This window comes from Punica granatum, chromosome 2, assembly GCF_007655135.1.
Source record: "Punica granatum isolate Tunisia-2019 chromosome 2, ASM765513v2, whole genome shotgun sequence".
In the NCBI taxonomy this organism is placed as follows: Eukaryota; Viridiplantae; Streptophyta; class Magnoliopsida; order Myrtales; family Lythraceae; genus Punica; species Punica granatum.
The window spans coordinates 11,172,678-11,186,664 of NC_045128.1; the positions used below are offsets into that span (position 1 = coordinate 11,172,678).

At 37.6% G+C, this 13,987-nt stretch overlaps 1 long non-coding RNA gene across 3 annotated transcripts; it reads right to left on the minus strand.

Annotated features, from left to right (window-relative positions):
- Positions 1 to 3,494: 3,494 nt before the first annotated feature.
- On the minus strand, positions 3,495 to 7,799 carry LOC116194589. 3 transcript variants are annotated; one of them, XR_004154463.1, is made up of 3 exons: positions 7,620 to 7,796; positions 5,957 to 6,038; positions 3,495 to 3,721 (listed from the first exon to the last, which is right to left on the minus strand). It is a non-coding gene; the product is annotated as an uncharacterized LOC116194589 (long non-coding RNA). The 3 variants fall into 3 exon arrangements; XR_004154464.1 differs by lacking the exon at positions 3,495 to 3,721 and adding an exon at positions 4,923 to 5,446 and having other exon boundaries at positions 7,620 to 7,799; XR_004154462.1 differs by lacking the exon at positions 3,495 to 3,721 and adding an exon at positions 4,923 to 5,412 and having other exon boundaries at positions 7,620 to 7,797.
- Positions 7,800 to 13,987: the final 6,188 nt, after the last annotated feature.

The window sequence follows — 13,987 nt, forward strand, 5'->3', positions numbered from 1 at the left end:
TTTACTATTTTTGCAACAAGCCCACATATTAGCAAAAACGAGGAGAATTGTCAAACGGTCGCCGGGACCAAACGAGGTGCTTCTTATAGTCTTTGGCTGCATCCTCTATCCGAGCACGCAACCAAAGAGGGGCAAGCTGTCAGCACCTAATTTTGGTCCATCGGCTCCGAGGGGGCCAAAATTGTCATTTCCTAATTTATCACCTTTTCTTAAATAAACAAATAAAAGAGATTCGGGCAGGTCCGGGCAGCGGGCAGCGTTGACCGGCTGCCCGTGACCCGCCGGCCCTAATTAAAAAAAAAAAAAGGTCGGGCAGGCCGGGCAGGGCCGGGCAGCTCGCCGGCTGCCCGCGATCCCCACCGGCCCGGAGAACCCCCAAATCGCGGTTTTCCGCGATTCTCTCCAAATCGGCCGAAATCTTAACGGAAAAAGGAAAAAAATTGCAATTAAATGGACAGAAATGGAATTCGGATGGGGAGGGACACGACCCAGCAAACGAAATCGAAAAATTGGCCCTTGATTTGGCGAATTTAGAAATCGGAAAATTCGGAAACCCTCGCCGGAAACCGCGATAATTCCCCCCGATTCCGACTGATTAAGCGCCGGTGAGGTCCCGATCGACCACGGCGAAGCACCAACGGCGCCCTGAGCTATCTCCCGCACCCTCTCGTGCCATCGTCGCGGCGTCCAGGGGGCGAGAACCGCCGGCCCCAGCCCCGTCGCCGCCGCTTTCCTCCCGATTTCGGCCGCCCCTTGGTTAACGGGCCTCGGCCCATTCCCTTTGCTTCGCAGGTCCAGCCCAGAAGTCGGCCCGAACAGGCCCAATACGTTCCAGCTCGGCCAAGCTTCTCTTCCGGGCGGTTTCTCCTTCGGGCGGGCGGTCCGGTCCGATCCGATCCGGCCCGATTCATCCGGCGATTTTTTTTTTGCAGAAAAGTCCCTCAACTTTCCGAACTAGGTAAATTCTCGACTTAGTGGCATGATTAGGGTTCCTTTCCTGAATATTATTGCTTGCTTGATGGATATAATGTGAAATGAGTGTTCTTGCGTCGCATGGGTGATTGGATTTGCCCCGAACTCGATTTTACGAACTTTCTATTTTGTCACATTTCAGTCCAGAGGACGTATTTTATTTTTTTCAGATCTGCCCCGAATTTCAAAATTATTTTCAATCAAGTCCCGGTCATTTTACTATTTTCCAATCAATCCTCGGATTTTCCCGAATTTTTTTCAAGAATCCCAAAGAACTTTTCAAATTGTTTCAGTTTAGTCCCGGGAACATTTTTCATCCTTTTCAAATCTGCCCCGAATTTCAAAAATTCTTTTCAATAAAGTCCCAGTCATTTTATTATTTTCCAGCCAGCCCTGGAATTCCCAGAATTTTCATGAATCTCTAGTAACTTTTCAAGTTGTTTCAGTTTAGTCCTGGGGCCATTTGTTTTGTTTTCAGATCAGTCCCGATTTTCAAATTCATTTCAAATAAGTCCTAGGACATTTTCAGTAAATTTGTTACACAGTCCCCATTTTTAGAATTTTCAGATCAGTCCCCAATTTCTTAGAATTTTCAAGTCAGTCCCCAATTTTTTTTTTCAAAATTTTCAAATCAGTCCCTGCTCTTTTAAAATCGTTCAATTCAGTCCCTGGACATTTTCTAAAAAATATCCGGCCCTTTTCTACTTGGATCACCCACCGACAATGTATGTGCCCCATTTAAATATTTCATTTTTGTAATTATGTGTCCATATCAGAAATTAGAGTTTATCGGGCGGTCAACTAATGGCTATCTCGACGGCTCGAAATCCGTAGACTAAAGCATTCAGCAAGTTTTTTTATTAACCTAAAATTCTACATACGGGATAATCGGGACGTTAAATTTGACTAAATTAAATCACTTGATTTCTTTAAATGGATTGCACGAATTGATTAATAATTTGTAATCGCGTCGACAGTTCAAGAACTGTTAGTCATGCCCTTTTCAAAATTCACAATTTCAAAAGCACCGAGATACGTATAACGTAATCTTGATTTTCATGCACATACATATTTACCTATTCAAAGGTATGATTACCGGTTCTTGTCCTGCCGTGATCCTAGCGTAGGTTTGTGCATAGAATTGGTCAAAACATGGGAAAACAAATTAATCACAAACTCGGCTTAAATCAAACATGGGCAATAGTCGAATAGAGGGTTAGGTTTTGGGTTTTTAGGTGAAAATACTTTTAATCTGTAAAAGCCATATTGTTGCGATACAGAATAATCTAAAAATAACCCACTCATTCGAGACTTGACTATGGACATCATGTCTGTCGGGTCCGTTAAATGATGCCGAATGCTACATACCCTATCCATCATCCTATTTGTTTGTTTTAGGGTAGGATTTGTATGCCAAGATACCCCGGATAATAATTGATTAACTCACGTAAATTCGGCAATAACAAAATCTCATTGTTTGTTTATTTGCGCTTACTTGTTACATTTTTACACTTATTTGTTATGCGGGTCGAGCCCGATCCTTTAGGATGCAATTCACCGGGTCCAATGCCCGTAACCTTCGATCACGGGGTCCAATGCCCCCATGCACCGAGTGCGTATTTAATTTAATTTTCGGTCTTTTTCAAGATCATACGGTGAGCATGAGTGAAATAACGGCCGAACGCGAACCGACCGGGATTCAGTCATTGTAATTTATCTTTTATTTGAGAGAACAATGTAAGGGTTTTATGAGGCATATTTATTCATGTAATAATCCCGGTCGGAGAGTGGACGGTTCAAGTGTCTATTCGAATTTACGGTGTCAAAACGCGTAAGATGAGCGGAACTTAATTAAGCGGTAATTAAATAAAAATGGCAAACCTAGACAAGTTAGAGTACCGATAGGGCATGCGAGATATAGGCTCGCATGTAACAGAACCCCCAAATTCGGAACCTCGGGTTTCGCAGACCATATGCCTTAGCAATTAGGTGTACCCCGTACCCCTAGACCCGGGCAACTCACCGGCCCCTGACCTTCGGGTCGTAAACAGGTAGTGGCGACTCCTTCTCACGTGCGTCTGTCGCGCATCCCCGGGAAGGTGGACACTCCCAAGCCGCGTTGTATTTAGGCGTGCGCACGCGTGCCTCGACGAGACGAAATTCGGGTGCGCACAATAACATTTTATAATAGCATTTTATGCCTGTAATCTGTAATCTATATATGTTGAGCGATCTCAGTACTTAACCCACTTTCAAAATATATTCTCTCTTATTCAAAAAAAGTCATCAATGAATATATTTTATTTTATTTATACAACAAAACAGTAACAATAAATAATATATCATCATGTATTACTACATGACTGACGACACTCTATTAAATAGTAAAATTCAATATATTATAAATTGTCACAACCCGAAATTTCAGCTGAATTTCCCATATATTTCTTCGATATTTGTTACTACATAACTATTAACATAAAAACAGATTTCAATATACTCTCAAAAATAAAATAAAATAAAATAACCAATCCAGCAAGCTCTAATATGGATATAAATATCAAAAGAGAGTAATTTTATTTTCTCAACCAATCGCTAAACCAAAACTAAACAAAAATTTCAGGTCGTAACATATTCAAATACATTCTATACAAAAAGAATACTTATCAAATAACTAAGGTTCCTACCTAATCTTCCGAGCTAATCCTCGATATCAAAAAGTGTTTCTTCCGCACAGCTAGAAGCTTATCTGGAAAATTATAAGCAGGGTATGAGCTGCATCTCAGTGAATACTATATTCCAAAGTAAAATAACATTATTAAATAAATATTCAATTGCAAATAACTAAATATTCAAATAACTAATATCATCTCATCTAATCCAACTATCAGCTCACCCGGCATACATACACGGTATATATATATATATATACAAACTATAATAATAATTAGGGTAAATTGCACTGGTGGTCCAAAATATTTTACAAATGTTTCATTATGGTCCAAAAAGTTTTTTTCGCTACATGATGGTACAAAATATTTCAAAGTTAATTCATGATGGTACAAACCATCAATTGGCCCTAACGCCGTTAACATTTTGCTAACGTGGCGCCTCCTACGTGTCACTTTTGTTACGTGAAACCAATCATAGTGCGCCACGTCATTTAAGAGAAAATAAAATTTTAAAAAATCCAAAAAAATACAAAAATAATTTAAAAAATACAAAAAAAGAGTAAAAATTTTGAAAAAAAATAAAAAAAATTTTGAAATTTTGAAATTTCAAATTTATTTTTAAAAAATTTAAATTTTTTAAATTTTTTTAAAATGCAAAAAATAATAATAAAATACAAAAAAAGAGTAAAAATTTAGAAAAAAATAAAAAATTATTTTAAAATTTTGAAAATTTTAAAATTATTTTTAAAATATTTAAATTTTTAAAATTTTTAAATAATTTTTTTTATTTTTTAAATTTTGTAAAAAAAATTTAATATTTAATATTAAAATTATTTTAAATTTAATATTTAAAATTAATTTTTAATTTAAAATAAAAAAATTATTTTTAAATTTTAAATTTAAATTTTAAATTAAAAGTTTAAAATTATTTTTTAAAGTTTTTAAAATTTTAAATTATTTTTAAAATTTTAAAATTTTTAGAATTATTTTAAATTTTTCGACCACGTCAGTAAGGAGGTGACACGTAGTAGCCACATCAGCGTCGGTTTGACTGCGTCAAGCTCGAGTTGACGGTTTGTACCATCATGAAACAATTTTGAAATATTTTGTACCATCATGTAGCGAAAAAAAAATTTTGGACCATAATGAAACATTTGTAAAACATTTTGGACTACCAGTGCAATTTACCCATAATAATTATATCCAATATAATAACTAAATTTGAGTTCTACTAACCAATTCACACAACCCTTCCAACTTTTTCTCTAATACGCAATATCACATAAACATTAAACATCCATTCATTAACATTCTATAGCAACTCACAATACAATCAATTGACATATCAAACTCTAATAACAACATGGTTTTCATAGAACAACTACAGACAATCTCAACAATCATCACATCTCCAATAATCTCAACAAACAACACATCTCCAATACTCATACCAACCAAACAATATACAACACAAACCAATCAATATAGCCATAGGGTTGCATTTCCTCGCAACAGAGTTGTGACGGTACCGTGACCCCGCACTCATATCCACAAATTCCTCATTTCATTTCTCATAAGCGGGGGCTGCCCATTATCCTCCGGCAGTAGGAGTCTAAGCGTCCATTTTATATCCCGCCGGATCAGCGGTCTAGGCGTCCCTTTTTATATCCCGCCGGATCAGCGGTCTAGGCATCCATTTTTGTATCCCGTCGAATCAGCGGTCTAGGCGTCCCTTTTTATATCCCGCCGAATCAGCGGTCTAGGCGTCCTATTTATATACAGCTGGATCAGCGGTCCCATGGCTATAATCAAATAACAATCACAAGCATAAATAATTGCAAACATGCCATTGCACCTCATATATCATCATACACAAGCACAATCTCAATCACATTACAATGGTACCACATTATCATCACATATCTCATACACAATCAGCATACACAATCACACTGCAACCATGCCATCTAATATCATATACCCACACCAAACCTTTATTCCCAAATTATCACAATATTTCCTTTAATAATAACATCCATACAATTCATGTCTCATATAAAGACATCAGAATCCATCACTTATCCTATATCCGCATAAATCAATTTATAAACTTCATACAATTATTACCAGCTAAAGTTCTTGCAATGATAACAACAATCGCATACCCTCAAACAGACAACTACAACACAAACAGAAAACGCCAATTCTATTAATCACACCATCATTACCATGCACTTAACGTAATATATATGTATATATACATATATATATATATATATATATATCACTTCACAACGGAATAAGGTACTCACCGACTACCCAAAAATATTTCACCAACTTAACCTTCAGAGTGCACATTCGATGTCCTCAGCTCCCATCAATCATGAGTATAGCCTGAAAAACAAGTTATGCCTGACAATTATTTCCTCCACTAATTCTCATACTACATCATCCCTCAATGGCCTTGGAGGATCAATGTAGCTAATATATAAACGCAACAACAGCACTAGCCACCAAACACTCCATATGAGGCAGAAATAAAATTCTTATTATCAGATTCTTACTCTAGGTAATTTATAAAGATTAATGATCCATCATAACGTGTGTATATATATATATATATATATAATATTAAGGTAACAATTCAAACTAACTAAATCAACCCACATATCCTAAATATACGAAGACAATGATCTCATCATACTTAAAAATAAATCTCAAAACCAGACAAGCTCAAATGACGGCACTTAGATAAACGAAAAGAATTAATTCTAGGTCTCCTACTTGACATAATTCTTTTTATCACTAAAGAGACAAGTTCTTATAAATTTCCATACGTGAATATTAATAAGATTATAAGCACAAGAATAGTGTAAGTAATCATATTCCTTTACCAATAATTCATTCCTCCTAATAAAAAGGTACCGAACAACACCGGTTTTGACCCCAATAAGAAATAAATCACCAGTTTACTCTATTAGCTAATTATTTAATTCTCTTAAGATTTTTATTTTATTTTTTTTATTTTTCTAATGAAATTACCTAAAATTCTGAAAAGCAAGACCAGCAATATCTAGCACCCAACCTATCAATAACTGAACCGAATTCAAGCTCAAGACATAACAATAAAGGATTCGGAAACAAGGAAAATCTAAAGTTTCACAAGTCCAGATTTATCAAATTCCCACTCTATATTTCTTTTCAATAGATTAATTGAAGACATTTGTAAATCCATTATTTTATAAAATCAAACCAATAAATAAGGAATTCTTACAGTAAAATCTAGAAAGTCAACTTTCGGTACTCAATTAATCAATATTCAACATAAATCCAAACGTGAACAAGTCCTTAATCCACACGTCAACATAACAGTAGCTCTACCCCAAAATATCAATTTCCTTTAATTATCACACCAACTAAAACTAATACCAAAAGCCCTTGAACCCCAGCAGTCAAGCATTTCAGCACAAATCACCATCTAAAATTCCCAAAAGCTATTCTAACATTTCCTAAATTAATAACCAAATGTTCTTCCTACTCAATTCACAATCAAATTAAGAACGCGAGTTCAAAAGAAGATGATCTTATAGTATAAAACCTATAAAATCAATCTCACATACCTAGGCATATGGTGAATTATCGAAGGCACTTCAATTGGCTAAAGAATATTGATTGGCCAAGCAAAACAGCTAAACGTTGGAGAACAAGCTCGGCTCTTTACTCCATAACCAAAACAATATCCATTCCCATATTACTTCCATCAAGAATAACTCTCATTTCCAGCTAATTGCACCACTTTCTGATCATATAACTAACTCAACTAACTGATTTCAACATAACCTTAACCGGGAGAAACTCACATATGGCTCTCCTCCTCAAATAAGCTCGACAACAAACCCGACCTTAGGCTAAGTTGAGCTGAAAATAAACCTAAACCTACCAATACTAATGTTTAAGTCATGAAAATCAACTTACAAATCAAGAACTCCAAGATTAGTCCTCTTTCTCCTCCGTGAGCTTCCCTAGCTCTCAACTTTGTTCACTCCTTCTATCTCTCTCTCTCTCTCTCTCTCTCTCTCTCTCTCTCTCTCACCCTCTGTTCTTCTTCGTTCCTCCCCAAGTCGAACAGAATAGAAAAGAGAGGTGGGAAAAATAAATGAAATGGGTGATAAGGCGGTGGAAAAGGGATTGCTAAGGGGGAGGATGTTAGGCCACGTGGAGCCATGCTCCCCTTTCATTTTTTTTTTAAAGCAGCGTGTATAATATATATAACAGCATATGTATGTGTAAGTATATGTATGCATGTTTTGGGGAAAAAAAATCAGGTCTTACAATTATAAATGTAATCATAAATATATAATTTAAGACTTTTATTCTAATAAAACTTTTCACGATTTCAAGTCTTTTTGTCTTGCTAGTGTTATAGCACACGCGTTATTTGCTCTCGTGTTACACTATTACCGGGGTACACATTTATATAAATAGGCCAAAGCTCTCAACTTTATTTATGCTTTAACCATGATTGTCATTACATGCAATTTCACAGTTTACATTCGTCATCCCTCACCTCTCATTTACATAGTTACACTCCTCATCTAACGGAATCATTAAAAGGGGATGGGGGTAAGGAAACCCAATCATCTAAGCCCATCTCCTTCTTAAAGCATGCGCAATAATATGATCTGCACACCTATTAGCTTACCTCCTCAAAAGACTTGGCCAAATCTCTGAATTTGCTCCTGCTGCTTCTGGTGTCATTCATCAGATAGAGATCTTCCATGGAACTTTTCCCTTTTTGCATTGAAGACCCTTGAAAACCACCTCAGAATCCGTTTCATGGATAACATAACTCCATTGATTCCTCATTGCTAGCTCCACTCCTTCTCAGATAGCTAGAGCCTCCGTTGTTTCAGCCGCATCACCATATAACAATCTCCTTGCTCCTTCAATCAAAATCCCATCAGAGTCCCTGGCCACTACAACAATTCCAGATTACGAACTACAAACAAGCATCAAAAGCCCCATCACAATTGAGTTTTACAAATCCATGGTCAGGTCTTTGCCAATTGTATAGAGGCTTGTACTGGCTTCCTTTGAGACTTCTTGGTCCATTTTTAGTTATTATTCACAGCTGATAGTTTCGGATATTCTACAGAGGCAGCTTGTACGTCAGGCTTTCCTTTCTTGAACAATGGATCACATCTCTCCTTCCATCCACATTACAAAGGCCATAGCAGAGCATATTTCCTTCCTGTCAGAACCATTGAGCCCTTTTTTTTCCATAGAAAATCCATGAGACATCTATACCAGGAGGTTATATCCATTTTTCCTATCTTGATCGCACATACGCCAAACCAAATATACTTCGTCCAATCACAAAGCAGCAGCATATGTTCCACACTTTCCACCTCCCCACAAAAGTTGCGACTACTTTGCTCTGTGATACCTCTCCTTCTCAAATTTTGGAAGGGGGTAAGGCATTACTACCGGCTCTCCACATGAAGATCCTCATCTTGTGGGGAAGCAGTCGATCTCCATATTAGCTTCCTTATCCTCTGATTAATCTGATGCAAGAGTGTGCTCAAGCACGGGGCGGGGTTGGTACGGGTACCGGCTGGGGCGAAGCTAGGATTTCCATTCAGGGGGGCAAACTCATACTTTTGGGGTAAAATTTAAAAAATTTAAATTTCAGAGGGGGCAAAATACTAATTTTACATTAAAAAAAACTCATAGTTTTGGGGTAAAATTGAAAAAAATCAAAGTTTAGGGGGGGCAATTGCCCCCCCTGCCATAACGTTGGCTCCGCCCCTGGGTACCGGTGAGCACGGCGCGGGTATGGTAACTGAACTAACCGTACCAAACCGCCCAATTGCCATCCCTGTTCTTGTGTTCATCCTGAGAAATACAATAAACAACCATGAGCTTTCGTGAACAGTAAAAAATTGAAGTTTATTGGCATTTCTGTTCCCCGAAGATGGTAGACCTGATAAATTTAGCCAATGTAATTCTCAACTCTTGCGAGAATGAACAGCAAAATTTTGACAAAATTCATTATTTGTCTTAAAATATATCAACTACACAGTTTTGCTGATCTCTAATCTTCAGTTCACAATTTAATGCTTCATCCAACAGACGTAATGTTGCATTCCCAACTAGTGATGTAAGTTCACTATCCTCATCAAGCTGCATCAAGGCATACAAGTTTAAAAAAAGTACTTTTTTTTTATGGTAGTAAAACACAAAGAATGTTAAGAGCAATCTATATATGCTTCGAAAATAAGAACTCTTCTACTTAGAAAAGAGTTCACCTGAAAGAAGCAACCGTAGAGAATGAAAAACAAGGAAAGAAAAACCCCAACCGGCCCTAACAATTGCATGTCAGAAGGATAGTTAAAGTTACAGCAAGAGAAGATAAGAATTTGAACATATGATAAAAGCCATATGCACAAGAAAATACAAACAAATTGTACCAATTACCTCTATCAGATTTCTATCTAAGCACTAAACGTGCAAGTCAAAATACTCAAAATTTTTTAGCAGCAACAATATCATTCCTCTTCCTTGAGTTGGAAAGAAAATTAAGGAAAGTCTCCATACATGTCGGAAGGCCTTTGAATGGATAGCAAAAGCATCAGTACTGCTAATGCTGCTTGAAGTGGGTGCAATTGCAGGGGAAGCAGCCACCTTACAGACAACAGTTTCATGCTGAGTTATGCAAGGGCCCATCACAGCATCTACAGCCCTTCGGCCAGTGCACTTCCTGTTCCAAAAGCCATTCCTGCAAAAGCAAGTCAGCGGTGTTACAAGAACAATAATGCATAGACGGAATTAGAAACAAAGTAAAAGGTGAATGCATAGCAGCAAATAAGTCTCATCAAAATGAAATTATGCACTACAAGCCATGAAATAAGAGAAGATTCCCTTTATTGAATCCATTAGCAATTTTTGAAGTGAAAATCTCATGTAAACTGAAACTTCACTCATATGACGACATAGCATAAAGTGGATATATAGAAGTAGACAAGGGGGGATAGCCCACAGAAATTCAAATTAAGAAATTTCCCTTTCTCGGAATAATTACAAAGCAATTGTAATACCTACAACCCAATGTAAACTAAATCTTCTATAATATGACGAATAGAAGCAATGTGATAGAATCAGACATGGGAGCAGTGACTAGCAACTGAAACATGGCAATTCAAACATGTCATGTTTATAAGCCTCAGGAAAAAGTCTCTTCAATGAGGCAAATGGCTCCCCTATACATAGTAGCAATAGAATAAGACATGGAGATAGAGTTCAGCAACTCAAAGACGCATGCATTTAAGCATTAGGAAAAAGTGAACTTACTACCTGAAACTGGCAATGTGTGATAACCAACAGTAGGTGGACGAATAAGGCTGCTATGCGTTTTCTCGAACAGTTTCGGACGCTAGCAGGGGCGAATTTGCGGAAGAGCAAGAACAGCAAAAGGTACCGCAGGAAGGGATGAAAGGAAAGAGGGGAGGCTCTATGTTGGAAACGCATTATTTAAGGGTCTTTCGATAAAAGACACGAAGTGGAAGTAGGGGAAAAGGCACGAACTTCAGGTGGGTATGTGTCCGTTCATTAGGGGCAGCGACGCGGGGTGAAGAACAACCGTAATCGACAGTGCAGGGCGGGCATCAGAGGCCGTGCACAAGGCTGGTCCTGGAGAAAAGGAGGTTGGTGGTAAGGTGCGGAAGCGGACCGTGCTGTTGGAATGGTGGAACACGCTGTAGGAGAGGGATGGAGGAAGAAGGCAGGCACACTGAATGTGAACGGGCAATGGAGGGCATGCGAGATTGCGAAGCGGTGGAAGGAAGATAAGTGGCGAGGTCTGGAAGCGGATCGGTCTGTGGAACGACGCAGGGGACAGAGGGAGGATGAAAGCAGCTCTTTGCCTATATATTTAAAGCATCCAAGAGCCCTTCAACGGCTTTTTGCCTTTTTTTTTAGGAAAAAAAAAATCTGGCTCTTTGAAATTAATTTATTTTTTCTAATTGCAAACGTAATTTTTTTCTTAGAATATAAAAAAATTCAATTTTCATCCGTATAAATACCAACTCGACATCCATCACACATAAACTTCTTTCTTCTTTCTCCTCTCAATTTCAAGATGGATCCACATGAAATGAATATCGATGATATTATCAAATGGTTTCAAAACCATTCTTCTCAAAGTCCAAATTTCCGATATTCGAACTCTCAAAATCCAAATTTCTCACAAAATCCAAATTTCCTTCCACATCCATATTATCCCCAAAATCCAAGTCACCCGAACTTAAATCATTTTTATTCTCCAGTTCCCTATTATCCATCCCCCAAAATCCACAGACCTTTCAATTTCAAGTCCCCATTGGAATGTCGGCACATCCTCGAGGCCATTTCAAGCACAATTTGGTGGTTTGGGATTGGAATCCACCAATCTCGAGGGGTCATGTGAGCAATCTCCGTAAACGCCTGTGAGTTCACCAATTTCTCAAATGTCCGGCCACGATGGCGATCCTAAGATCGACGATGATGTCGAAGACGGTGGGAGAGATCATAGGAGACATGTTAGATATTGAACCAACCTTGGAGCTGGGAGCAAGACGAGGTCCTCCTAGGTGCATACTTGAACATCTCAATCGATAGTGAGGTCGGTACAGACCAAGAGGCCGATTGTTATTGGAATCAAATTAAGCATTATTGCAGACAAAGTAACACCCCGATTTGATGAATCGTGAGTGTTATTGCGCTGAAGAAACAATGGCAACAAATCAATTAACGGTGTCAAAATTTGGTGGCTGCATGGAAGGGGGTTGCAAAAAAGTAGGAGCAGTATGAATGATGATGACGTCAGAGCGATAGCGCATGCATAATATGGTCGAAGATCAAAGGGTAAGAAAAAAAAATTTCGAGAGGCACTGAAATATTTTCAAGGATAATCCAAAATGGGCAAATTCTTTTACCACTAATAGCGGAGGATCCAAGAGAACAGAGACAAGGGCGTCTGGGCAATACTGATCATCTTCAAATTTGGAATAGAGACACCTGTCAACGATGCCATGGAGTCTCCTATTCATCCACAAGGCAACAAAGCAACCAAGAGGCAATCAAGAGAGGGAATAGCACTGTGGTGCATCTCTCGCCTGGTGATCAAGAGATTTTAGGTTCGATACTCAGTGGGACTACTTTTGCCCATTTATTAGATATTTAAGATTTATATTTCAATGTACTAGGCTCATGGGCCTCTCTTGTAACTGAAAAAAAAAAAAAAAAAAAAAAAAAAAAAAAAAAAGCAACCAAGAGGAAGGCTAAGGGGAAAAGCAAAATGTCGAGCACCATGGAGAGAGATGATAAATTGAAAATGCAAGTAGGTATGAGACTATCTCTCATCGAGAATTTCAACAAGGAGAAGGAAAGGGAGAATGATTATGCGATCGTCATAGCGGACACCTCTACCATGATTAAAAAACAACGAGAGATTCATGTTTAATTGTTAAATTTCAATTTTGCAATGTCATTTTAAATTTCTAATGTCATGTTTTATGTGTGTAATGTTGTTGTTAATCAATTAATATAATATTTTAGTTCAAACGAATTAGTTACAATTTCTTAATTTTTTTAAAGACCAAAAAAATTTAATTTTTGAAAATTAAAAATGTTCTTTTTAATCCGAAATTAAATTACATAATTAGAAATAATTAAAAGATTATTTAATAAACATGTAAATAAATTTATTTAAAAAAAAAACAATAAGAGCCACAAATGGATCTCAAAATGGGCCTCCCTCTTGTAGGAGAGATGACTAATTTTTTCTTGGGGACAATTCGGGTGAGAGAGCACCATGGGGGCCCTCTAATAATTGCGGATGCTCTAATACCCACCGGGTATCTCGAGGGTCCATGTGTATCGTGAGTAACCGAGTTTTATTTTTTGTTCGGCGAGTCAAAATCAAGCGGCGGCGAATAACATATATTAGCATGACAGATCAAGCCTCTTCTGCTATTGAGTAAGGCCCAAACCAGGCTGCTAGTGCTTGGTATTTCTCGAGAGATTTTGGAGCATATCAGTAAGGCTTCCATGATCCCCTTCATTTGGCAGAATTTTAACTTAGTTGGCTTATATTTAGCATAAGATAAAATGGGGACAAATTTCACTATATAGCACGAGATTTTAAATTTTTTTACAGCATAGCACATATCGTGAGTTTTACCGCATGATATGATATTTTGAAAAATTTTCACCGCACAGCACACCATTAATTTTCCGTCAATGAATAGACAGAAAGCTGACATGGGCCCATGGCGAAATATTTTAGGGTCCCCATGCTTACGTAT